The sequence below is a fragment of the Cupressus sempervirens genome, chromosome 4 (assembly GCF_028749045.1).
Source record: "Cupressus sempervirens isolate cs-2001-9-10 chromosome 4, ASM2874904v1, whole genome shotgun sequence".
NCBI lineage: Eukaryota > Viridiplantae > Streptophyta > Pinopsida > Cupressales > Cupressaceae > Cupressus > Cupressus sempervirens.
Genome location: NC_143121.1, coordinates 15,370,190 through 15,382,673, shown reverse-complemented (window position 1 = coordinate 15,382,673; position 12,484 = coordinate 15,370,190).

Below are 12,484 nucleotides of genomic sequence, written 5' to 3'. Positions count from 1 at the left end.
TAGACTCATGAAGCCCTTTGGCTATAAGGGAATTTATCCTATTAGATTTAATTAAGATGATCTATTTGATCCTATTAAAGCAATAGCTCAGAGAAATAGAGTTACATCTAGTCTAGGCTTTACGAAGGTTCCCTTCCATTTAGGGGCTAACAAATTCATACTAGAGTCTAAGGGTTCATCCAAAAATGAGTCACAAGCTGAGTTAGATACTCAAGAAGATAATTTAGATCATGAGGCTCCTTATCCTTATTTTTTTCCTCATGACCTTGCTAAATTCTTTAATAAGCCAAATGAATTTGTGCCATGTGTCAGCACTATGGATGGTCATAGTCATTCTTCTAAGGATAATATTGATCTACATTGTGCCCATTTAGAACAAGGAGAATATAGTTAGGCATTATGTGTTGAGTATTTGTTTAAACATCTAGATGATGGAGTATATGTCCCTATCACTATTGGGGGATTCTACATTGACCAAGTTCATATCTATGAAAACCAAATTGAAGTGGGTGAAATGTCTAAGGTTAGGTTAGACAAGTATAATCCAACTAGTGTCATTGAGTCTTTAGTTACCAACATTAGTACTCAAAGGCATTCGAACACACTTGTGCATGAAGTTGCTCCAGGTCTTGAATTGCTAATCCAAGCATTTAGTGACTATACCATGAATGCAATCAAATATGCCACTAATATTTTATTCACATATCCTGAGCTTATAGACTACAATCCTAATGCATCTAGTGAAGTGCCCACATTCCAAAATGACTATTCTCTTTCTTGTAACTTGAATGCTATCAAACCAGTAACATCTTCCACCAAAGAATAAAGTGTCAACATGACTAAAGCTAACATCAAATATCTCAGTCATACAATTAAAAATAAAAGATGTATCCAAAGGTAAAAACCTCTTTGAGGTACCTGTGGATGAGATATTGGATGCACTTCTAAGTCACTTTCAAGAGAGATCATCAATCTTGATAAAGCTCACAAAACCAATCAACTTGGGCATGAAAGAATATCCTCATATGATACATCTGGCATAGTCACTGTCTCTAGAAGAAAAAGAGGAATTCATTGCCTTCTTCCAAGAGAAGAAGATAAATTTTGGTTGGACATATTTTGACATGCTAGGACTAGATCTTGATCTCATTATGCATCATTTTTCCATTGCACCAGGCATTAAACTAGTTAAACAAAAACCTCAAAAAATGTATCCTCATGTTGCATTGCTCATCAAAGCTAAATTGGAGAAACTTGTAAAAACTAGATTCATCCATGTTATTGATTACATTGGGTGGATATCCAACATTGTTCCAATATCCAAGCATGAAAAATCCATTAGAGTTTGTATCAACTTCTATGATCTCAACTTAGCATGTCCTAAGGATGATTTTCCACTTCCAAATATTGATATGATAGTGGACATGATAGTAGGATACAAGATGTACTCACTCATGGATGGGTTTTCTAGTTATAATCATATCAAAATTATGCTAGAAGATTAGGAAAAGACTAATTTTACATTTGTGTGGGGAACCTTTTATTGGAATGTAATGCAATTTGGATTTAAAAATGCTATTATTATCTATTAAAGAGAAATCACTACAATTTTCCATGATATGATGCATAAGACCATGGAGGACTATGTGGATGATACCTTGGTCAAGAGTGCAAAATGCAACACTTATCTGCAAGATCGCATGGAAAAGTTCAGTCTTAGGCTCAACCCTAAGAAATTCGTATTTGGTGTCACCTCAGGAAAACTACTAGGATACATTGTGTCTACAAAAGGAATCAAGGTCAATTTGAAGTGTTTATCTGATTTTTACAAAATCATTTTTTTGTAAATCCTAGGTTAAAAATTAGAATTGATTTATTTATTTTCCTATTTAGAGTTTTTGGCCTTACATTTTAACAACCTTTAAAAAATCTATCAAATTCTAAGTCTTGCATTCCTTTTAAATTTATTTGGGTGGGAAGCTTTTCAAATCTTGAATATTTTGTGTTCTGTTTAAATTTTTCATGCCCCGAAGGGCCTTTTTCCTTTTTTGTTTCCCATCATCTGATCTTTATAACATCTATGGTAGTCACATTTTTTTCATGAGAAGATACAAGTGTTTTATCCACAACGAGATAGCTATTATACCAGAATTAATTAGAGATGTCATGAAATAGAAGTGTAGTGATTGGAAAGTGCATTGTTTCAAAAGTTTTCAATCATATGTTGCATGTCAGAGTTGTCAAATATGGAAAATGAACCAAATATAATGAAGTGTAAGTGGTGTCACTAGAATCCAATTTTTACGATGAGTTGCTATGTCAGGATCAAAAAAAGTTTACATCCCACTATTAGCGACAAAACACCTTAATAGAAAATATAGAAGACGATGGTCTTTAAAAAATTGGTGACCATAAAAGCTCCCAAGTGGCATTGTGGTCATTCATTTTTATTACTATTTCATAGGTATTAAGTATTGTAATCATTATTCAAAGGAATGGTTTTTTAGGTACCAAATTTCATCTGTATATGTGAGGTCACTATGTCACGACTAGAAAAAGTAATGGATCTTGTCGATTGTAGAGACATGGTGCCTAGCCAAAAAGAGAGGAAGATGAGAGATTATGAAATGGATGGGTGCCAAAATACTTATCATAAATATTGGTCATGTGACTTTATTTCTTTGTCATATGTATCAATTGTAGTGATGATGTTGGAATTGAAAATTTTTCTTGGCACCGAAATCTCAAAAGCCTCAAAGAACACACTATGTCTTGGTTGGAAAATGAAATATTTACACCATTAGAAAAATAGCATTTTGATGGAAAATAATAATGTGGCAATAGTTCCTAAAGGTGGGTCCCAGACATATGCTTCGTCAGATATGAATCATGCAACATTTGAGACATGATGGCATCCTACTAGAGACACATATGTAGGAGAAATTCTATGAACAATGGAGGTCACTATGTCATGATTGAAAAATCTGTATGCCTTGCTAGTAGCGACATAGCACCAAACTTGAAAATGTGCATAAGCTAGAACCCAAACCGCATGGTGTTATAGCTAGGACTCAAATATTAAACTACATGCTCGCTTGATAGTATAGTCCCATGTTAGTAGTAACATGGAACCATGCCCAAGTCAAAAGTTAGATGAAATATTTTGATCATTGGATCAAGTTAAAATCAATGATCATCACCAAGTGACTATGAGAAGTTGTGCACTGTTAATGCAAAATGACATGGCAGCCAAGTGACCCACCAGAGTTATATGTATGTAATGTAGTTTCTTTGCCGTCAAATTAAGCTGAAATCAATGATCATCACTTTGTCACCATGGGAAATTTGTCAGGGTTTAAGGATAGTGACATAGAAAACAAGGAAAATGAAGGAGGGATCCACCACTCTAATATTAAAAATGTATTAAAATGTTTGTCATCAAATTGAGATGAGATCAATGGTTGTCACTTCGTCATTATGGAAACATGCTCACTCTTTATGAATAGAGAGGCATCAACTCAAGGACATGTGTCCTAGAGGATTAGTGGGTCCAGTTGGGGATACCAATAGTGAACCAAAAGTACATATGGGGAATTTTCATTGGTTTGACTACTAGCATGTCAAGTAGAAGATGACTCAATTGTTAGGATAAAACCATAGAAAGAAATAAAAACTACATGCAAATATAACCAATAATAGAAAATAATAGATCACATATAAATAAGCACAAAGCACCAAGGTTTAACATGGTTCACCCAATCCCTAGGCTATCTCCACCAAACAAGAAGTCAGATCTTATTACAATCCAGTGATTACAACCTGATTACAATCCATAATCCCTTATAGCTCAATACCACCACAAGAACCAATTTTGCATCACAAAAACATAATGAAAATACCTAACCCTAAACCCTTTTATACAAGTATTTTATATATTTTAGGGTTACAACATGTCAGCCATAATATGTTGGCTACAATGTTAGCCATGACCCCAAACCCCACTAATTATGAAGTATGTATAGTACTTTCCTAATCAGTCACCATAATCTAACAATCTCCCACTTGGGGACTGATCAGGCTCCACACTAAACAAAATTCTCCCAATTAGAGACTGAGCTTGTAGCAATACCACTACCACATGGGGCTCCCACTGGAGCAAACCACCTTGGACTGTGTTGTTCTTGTATTCATGTTTAGTCTAAAAGACCAACCAAAGCTAAAGAGGAGTTCATCTTCTCTCTTGTTACAACCTTTGTCAACATATTTGTGGGATTTTCATTGGTATGTATCTTCTCTAGCTTTAATTGTCCATCCTCCAAAATTGATCAAATGAAATGGTACTACAACTGTATGTGTTTGGTCTTAGAATGCAAAGTTGAATTCTTCACAAGATGAACGACACTCTGACTATCTGTGAATAAATAATTATCCTTCTAAGGATGTCCCAATTCTTCCAAGAAGAACTGAAGCCATATCATCTCCTTGGCTGCCTCTATAGAAGCAACATATTTTTCCTCTATAGTGGATAGAGCATTAATCTTTTATAACCTAGAAACCTAGCTCATGGCTGCCCCACCAATAGTAAAGACATGACCTATAGTACTCTACCTGGTATCAATATCCCCTGCCAAATCTAAGTCAACATAGCCCTATAAATCAGTAGTAGAGCCCCCAAAGTGTAAACACTTATTGGATGTTCCTCTAAAATATCTGAGAATCCACTTGATAGCATTCCAATGCTCAAATCCTGGATGACTCATATACTTGCTAATGACTCCCACTGCATGTGCAATATTTGGCCTAGTGCATACCATAGCATACATCAAGCTTCCTACAGCTGAAGCATGGGGTACCTTGGACATCTTATCCTCCTCTTCCTATGTCTTAGGACACATCTCCTTAGTCAATTTCAAATGACTAGGTAAAGGTGTGCATACAACTTTAGCATTCTCCATAGAGAAATGTTGCAACACCTTCTCAACATAATCAGCTTGAGATAGTGTTAATGTTATGTTTTTCCTATTACAAATCTTCATACCAAGGATTTGTTTTTCTGCCCCCAAATCCTTCATATTAAATACATGTGCTGACAGGCATTTTAGCCCCTTAATATGATCCATGTTAGACCTGACTACAAGCATATCATCAACATATAAACATAAAATAATGTAGCTATCATCATCCAACCTCTTAAAATAAACACAGTAGTCTAAATGACACCTATTATATCGATCCTCATGCATAAAATTGTCAAATTTTAGATACCATTGTTGAGGTGCTTGCTTTAAGCCATATAAACTTTTCTTCAATTTGCACACCAAGTTTGCCTTACCTTTGACCTTAAATCCTTGTGGCTGAGCCATATATATTTCTTCATCCAAATCAGCATGAAGTAAAGCCATTTTAAGATCTAGCTACTCTAAATGAAAATCTTCAGTAGCCACAAGACTTAAAATAGTATGGATAGAAGTAATTTTAACAACAGGAGAAAATATCTCATCAAAATCAGTTCCCTTTGTCTATGCAAATCGTTTTACAACTAACCTAGCCTTAAATATTTTCAGACCTCCTTCCTCTTCTTTCAACCTATAAACCCACTTATTTTGTAAAGCCTTTTTACCTGCAGGCAACTTTCACAAATCCCATGTTTCTTTTTTTAGCAAAGAGTCGATTTCATCTTTCATTGCAGACTCCCACTGAATCTTAGTATCCACCTGCACAACTTCATCATAACTTTTAGGTTCACCAACATCAGTAAGTAAAATAGAATACAAAGAGGGAGAAAACCTTTGTGCAGGTCTAATTTACCTCGTTGATCATCTAACATTCACTGGTGTGTGTGGTATTGGTTGTTGTGATTGTTGCACATCATGACAAATGGCAAGAACATCAGCTTTTGGAGTATCATCTAGCACTACATAATCATCTTCTTTCTTCTCATGTTGCTACAACAAATCTTTGTACAAAGCTTTCTCATTGAATATAAAATCCTAGCTTGTTATAATTTTATGATTTTCAAAATCCCAAAGCCTATAACCAAATTAATTAATTCCATATCCAAGAAAGACACATTTCTTTGATTTAGCTTCTAGCTTGGTTCTATTTTTAGAGTGTATATGAGAAAAAGCTTCACAACCGAAGGTCTTGAGAAAAGAATAACTCACCTTTTACCAGTCCATGCTTCCTCTAGAATACCATAGCCCAAAGGAGTAGAGGGACCTCTATTAATAAAATATACTATAGTATTGATAGCCTTTTCCCACATGTGTAAGGGCAACCCATAATGCAACCTCAAGCTCCTTGTGCACTCCATTATAGTCATGTTCATGCGTTCAACAACTCTATTTTCCTATGGATTCCTTGGAATAGTTTTCTATCTATGAATACTATTAGTGGAGCAATAATCTTCAAATTCATGACTGTAATACTCACCACCATTATCAGATCTAAGACATTTTAATTTCTTACTAGTCTCATTTTCAACCAAGCATTTCCATTTCTTAAAATTTTGAAATACATCAAATTTTTGTATAAGGAAATAAACCCATACTTTTCTAGTTGCGTCATCAATAAATATAACATTATAATGAGAGCCACTAAGGGAAGATACCTAAGCTGGTCCCCATACACCTGTATGCACAAGCTCTGATTTCTCCTTTTTGTTTTCCTTCCTAGTCTTGTCATGTCCCCAATTTTTTGGTGACAGTTCGATTTAATTAATTTAATTAATGGTTGTCCAAGGACGACTAATTAGTTATTTTAATTAAATAAATAAATATTAAAAGATGACCTTGTATTTAATAAAGTGACTTGGAAAATATTTAATAAAGTCACTTAAGAGATAAGATCAAAAAGGTTCTAGAAGTCTCTGGAGAGGATGGAGGGAAAAGAATAAATAGGCACCCCGGGGCTCCATTCGAATCAAGCAGTTGATTATCTCTCTTGATTTTCAGATTGTGATTCAATCACGGGTGCATTGTGGAACCTAGGGTTTCTACAATTGTCACAGTTGGCCATTGAGAACGATAACTCTCAATCGGTACACAATTTTGAGGGTGTGAAATATCATGCGAATTATTGCAGATTGGAGGTGACATCCAGTCATTTCATCAGGGGCAGAATCGGGTGGTCTAAGGCCGAATCTTGGAGGATCATTCTGAGAATTGAGATTTGAAGATTAAGCTATTTGCAAAGATTGAAGTTCATTATTTTTCCCCAGGATCTGTTGGCAAGAGTTAGGGAATTTCTTCAGCATTCTATATAGAAGATCGCAGTGGGAATAGTTCGAGAATGGAAGAACGAGCACCAATTGGTGAAACACTCATGAACATCGATTGCATTGAAATGCATTCAGGCCGGATAGAGCTGGGAACATTCGTTGCACGATTATATCAATAGGGATCGGTTGACAGAAGAGTAAGGTGATTTCGCCAGCATTCTCGTATACTGTTAGGGCCGAAGTCAACAGATCCAGATATCGCAGGATTGATGATTTGTATGGTTGATGAAATCCTGTCATCACATCGAAGTTTTCCGCACTTAAACGTATATATATATATTGGTTGATCCATTAATCTACTAATCAGCATGAGTTCCCTTGTCATTTGGTAAGACATTTATCTGCATTTCTAGCGCCTAGATCCCTGTTGAATTGGCATCCACTTAGCGCTTTGAGGTGTTTGTTGTTGTTTTTCATCACTCCTGATAATTAGCGGGGTTTTGGTTTGAACCTTGGTGTTGCTATCTACATTTAGAATGCCTGATATTACCTGTTAATCTGGCATTAAGAATCCTGAAGATAAGATGCTAATATCCCTTGTATTCTTAGCGTCTTCTCTGTTGCAACTTACCTAGCTGGGCGACATTGCCTGTGGCTTTCGACTACAGTGTTTGGTACCAGAACACCCTAACGGACTGTGCCTTTTTGCAATAAATCTGGGCAATTGAATCTGCAGTTGAGATGCAGTCTGCAAACTGACTTTGGCATCCATCTTAACCTATATAAGAGGCGGCAATATTGGATGATCTGCATGCTTGATTTGGGCAATTTAATTCTATATTGTAGAGGCCTTGCTACAGCCACGTGGGATTCACAATTTGGAAATTCAAAGCATTTCATCTGGCGGCAACCAAACTTCTAGGCTACGAGGTTCTGTAAATTATGAATTATAATTACCAGTTAAGTTGAAGCTATCAATTGAATATCATTAAAATTGCTAGCTTATTCAAGGCATTAGCGTATGGCATTTTCCATTGTGAGTTTTTATGATTTACTTTAAGCACTTGATATATTGTTAGCGAATCCAAAAAGTATATATTTCAAAATATTACCAAAAAACAAGAAAACTCAAAAATCCAAAACAAAACATTAGTTTGGGCCAGCTTGGGGTTATTTCAGTGGTATCAGAGCCTGTTTTGCAAACCATTTGACAAATTGCCACAGTACATTGTTGGAATTTAGTGACCAGGGTCATTTCAGTGGTATCAGAGAAGTTCTCTTGCCATCTTGTGGGGTGAGAACTGACTTACATGAGTGATCAGCACTCTACTTCAACCAAGATGGACAGGTATAGCACAAAGTCTCCAAGGACACAATCTCGAACAAGTAATAGACGCAGTATTTAGAGTCAGAATTGTGGAAAGGAGGACTATTCAGGTATTCAGGATGAGCTCAGAAAGATCAAACATAACATGTCTGAACTGTTGGTTAAACACCACCGTATGCTTGACAGGCTGTCCGTCCCAGCTAAGGTGAATAAATCAACTGGATTTCATTTTGGAAAATCTTCTCACGAAGCGTTGATAGATACAATAAGAGATGTTACGAGGAACCTTAATGAGGAGTTTGAGAAACAAGTGTGCAACCAGTTAGAAGCTTCAGTTCGGTCATAGGAAGAAGTGGTGAAGGATATTACACTGATGGATAGTAACTGTCAACTTGACACTCAAGTTGAGACAGTTGAATACGAGTTTCCCAAAGGTGATGTCTCATGTACTCAAGGTAGTTTGGTTCTGACAAGCAATGATTTCAGTGAAGTGAGTTCAGATGACGATGAAGATGTCATTGTGCATAATGATGAGATACCTGGTGGAAATGAGCAGACATCGAGCATTCATGATTTTGCTGAGAGAGAGTACCAGGCTCAGTTAGATGCTACATCACATGAGGATGAGAATGGCAGTACTTCACATGATTTTTCCAGCAAGTTGAAGGTAAGCAAAGATAGTATTGTGGCTTCTTTATCTCATCATGACAGGATGCGGGGAATGTTAGAAGAGCACATCCAGATGATTCAGTTACAAGGAAGACATAAGGGAGTTCAAGAAAATTCTTCCTGCTGTGACTTACGTGCAATTGGTGAAGGAATGGGGATGACAAAGCTGAGCTATTTACATCTTCTATCAGATTGTGACCATCTTCTAAGCCTTGCCAAAGACTATTCAGATGCCTTGAGGAGGAAGGAGGAGGAAGTTGTCAAGCTTTCTTGCGAGCTTGAGGACCCTCGAGCAACTTTGGCATTACAGGACTGGGAGAGACATGAGAATGAGCATGGCATGGAGCTAAGTTTAATTTCATCTGGTACGTCTAACACTCAGCTTTCTACATTTGACGGATCATATATGGTAGCTGATAATGCTACGAGTTCATCTTGCATTCACATCCAGGATACAAGGACAATGGAAGACAGGTATGTGAAGTTAGCTGGTATTGGTCACATTACTCAGGTAAGTAGTTTGCTTGAGTTACCAGTTGTTTCTTGCATATGGATTCGGGAATGTTTCAGCAGCATTTTGGATTCAGTAAATCGAAGATCTTTAGCACTTTATGATAGCCAGGATTGTTTGAGTACTATCATGGATTTGATTAGCAGAATATATGGTGTTATCTTTCCTTGTGCCAGCAGAACATCCGATGGTGGTATTAGTTTTTATGCACCGTTTTTGGGTTTGGTTCATATATGCAGACAACCATTCTTGCTTAAAGGTGTTGAAGATTTTTCATATTCGCCAGTGTGTATGGATGAGTCCCAGGATCATTTTGGCCTTGATGACATCCAGGAGGATGAAATGGACAGTTTTGAAGACACAGCTTCTTTGACAGTTTCTTTGGGTACAGAAGAGCTTGATGGCAGGACTACAGATTTTGACACTCTGGATATTGATATGAGTTTTAAAGTTGATTCAAAAAATATGGATGATAATCCAGAGACCAGTATTTTTGAAGACATTCCTCCAATCAATCTATTAGAGGGAGTTTATAGAAGACAGTCTAGCCAGAGCCATCATGTGGTCAGCCAGTTGAAAGTTTGTGAGCGAGACATTGCTATCGCTTGTGAGCATTTTGATACTGCTCATCAGTTGTTGGCTGTTACTGGTTGGGGTACTTCTATGACAGATGAGTCCAGTGGTGGTTACTTTTCTTTGGCGGAGATTCATGCCTTGCGTGAAGCTGTTTGAATATGGAAGCAGGATTATTTACGATTGGTAGCCGACCATGACCACTTGGTTGAGTGGGGGAGTATAGCATATGAGGCCCTCTTGGATCGTGAAGAGGAGGTGAGTGAGCTTTCCCAAGAGCTCATAGCAACTACTGAGGCGTTAGAGGACACACAGCGGGATCTACAGAAGTCACAGTTTCAGTTGAAGGAGGTGACCGTGGAGTTGGAGCATTTGCGGTCAAAACTAGCCCCAGACCCAGTTCATTTGACTACTAAGGTAGATGATGGTAAGAACACTCCTACAGTTGCTTTTGAGGAGCTTATTGTTGAGACTGACACACATGTTCAGGGTTTGGAAGAAGTTGGTCTTAATGAGTTTGGGATACCGGTAGAGTCAAGTTTCCAGATTGATTCTTCTCAGATAGTTGATAGTGTGGTACAGCTGAGTATGCCACTCTTTCAGGAGGACCAGTTGTGGTGTAAAGGGGAGTATGTTAATGTTTCCTTGTCTAATTTTTACTGCACTAAACCGTTCATGGAATATTTTCTGGATAGTGCATGTGTTCAGTTAGACTCGCATAAGGTGACAGAAGGTGTTCTCATCCAAGATACTAGTGTTATTCGCAGATTGGTTGAGAAGATTATAGGGGTCCCTTCTACTATGCTACCTCACAGGGATCTTGAGGAGGGGTTTGTTGAGCAGAATGCACGGGATCCTATCCAACCTACAGTCACTCGGAGTCAGAGATTGGAGCCATATGTTGATTACCAGTTTAGTGATGATGAGCTAGCAGCAGAATTTGCAGGTTCTTACCGGCATTATACGGTAGGGTACGCTCATCATTTTTCTTTGGACACAGAGATAGAAGATTTTATTTCATGCAGATGTAGATTGGCTCCAGTTTCTTACCATCCATTAGGGGATAGATTGGCACCATATTTTGAAAATAAAACATGTAGTAGCAAGTTACTCAGCCTGTAGCATCGACACACCTGGAGTAGTTTTTCAGAGATTGGATTTGATGGCAATGATTCAGGTACCTATGGCTGTTGTCATATCTACAATGAGTTGGGTGCAGGTGTCTTTTTGACAGGAGCTTGAGTTTTGATAGAGTTGATGTTTCAGTTGGCTTGAGTTCCACAGAATGGTTTCTTCTACTGACATCTACAGTTGGTTTACAGATAATTTCATCAGAGTTGTCAGTTGTTTGTATGTTGAGTACAGTTTCTCAGCTACTGGTATTGATGATTTCTCCACGGGAGCATGATGAGGATTGGGATGATACACAGATTTACATTTGGGATCCAGGAAGACTGATTGGTTCATGGTTCAGCCATTGCTTGGGGACAAGCAATTTCAGGAAGGGCGGACTGTCATGTCCCCAATTTTTTGGTGACAGTTCGATTTAATTAATTTAATTAATGGTTGTCCAAGGACGACTAATTAGTTATTTTAATTAAATAAATAAATATTAAAAGATGACCTTGTATTTAATAAAGTGACTTGGAAAATATTTAATAAAGTCACTTAAGAGATAAGATCAAAAAGGTTCTAGAAGTCTCTGGAGAGGATGGAGGGAAAAGAATAAATAGGCACCCTGGGGCTCCATTCGAATCAAGTAGTTGATTATCTCTCTTGATTTTCAGATTGTGATTCAATCATGGGTGCATTGTGGAACCTAGGGTTTCTACAATTGTCACAGTTGGCCATTGAGAACGATAACTCTCAATTGGTACGCAATTTTGAGGGTGTGAAATATCATCCGAATTATTGCAGATTGGAGGTGACATCCAGTCATTTCATCAAGGGCAGAATCGGGTGGTCTAAGGCCGAATCTTGGAGGATCATTCTGAGAATTGAGATTTGAAGATTAAGCTATTTGCAAAGATTGAAGTTCATCATTTTTCCCCAGGATCTGTTGGCAAGAGTTAGGGAATTTCTTCAGCATTCTATATAGAAGATCGCAGTGGGAATAGTTCGGGAATGGAAGAACGAGCCCCAATTTGTGAAACACTCATGAACATCGATTGCATTGAAATGCATT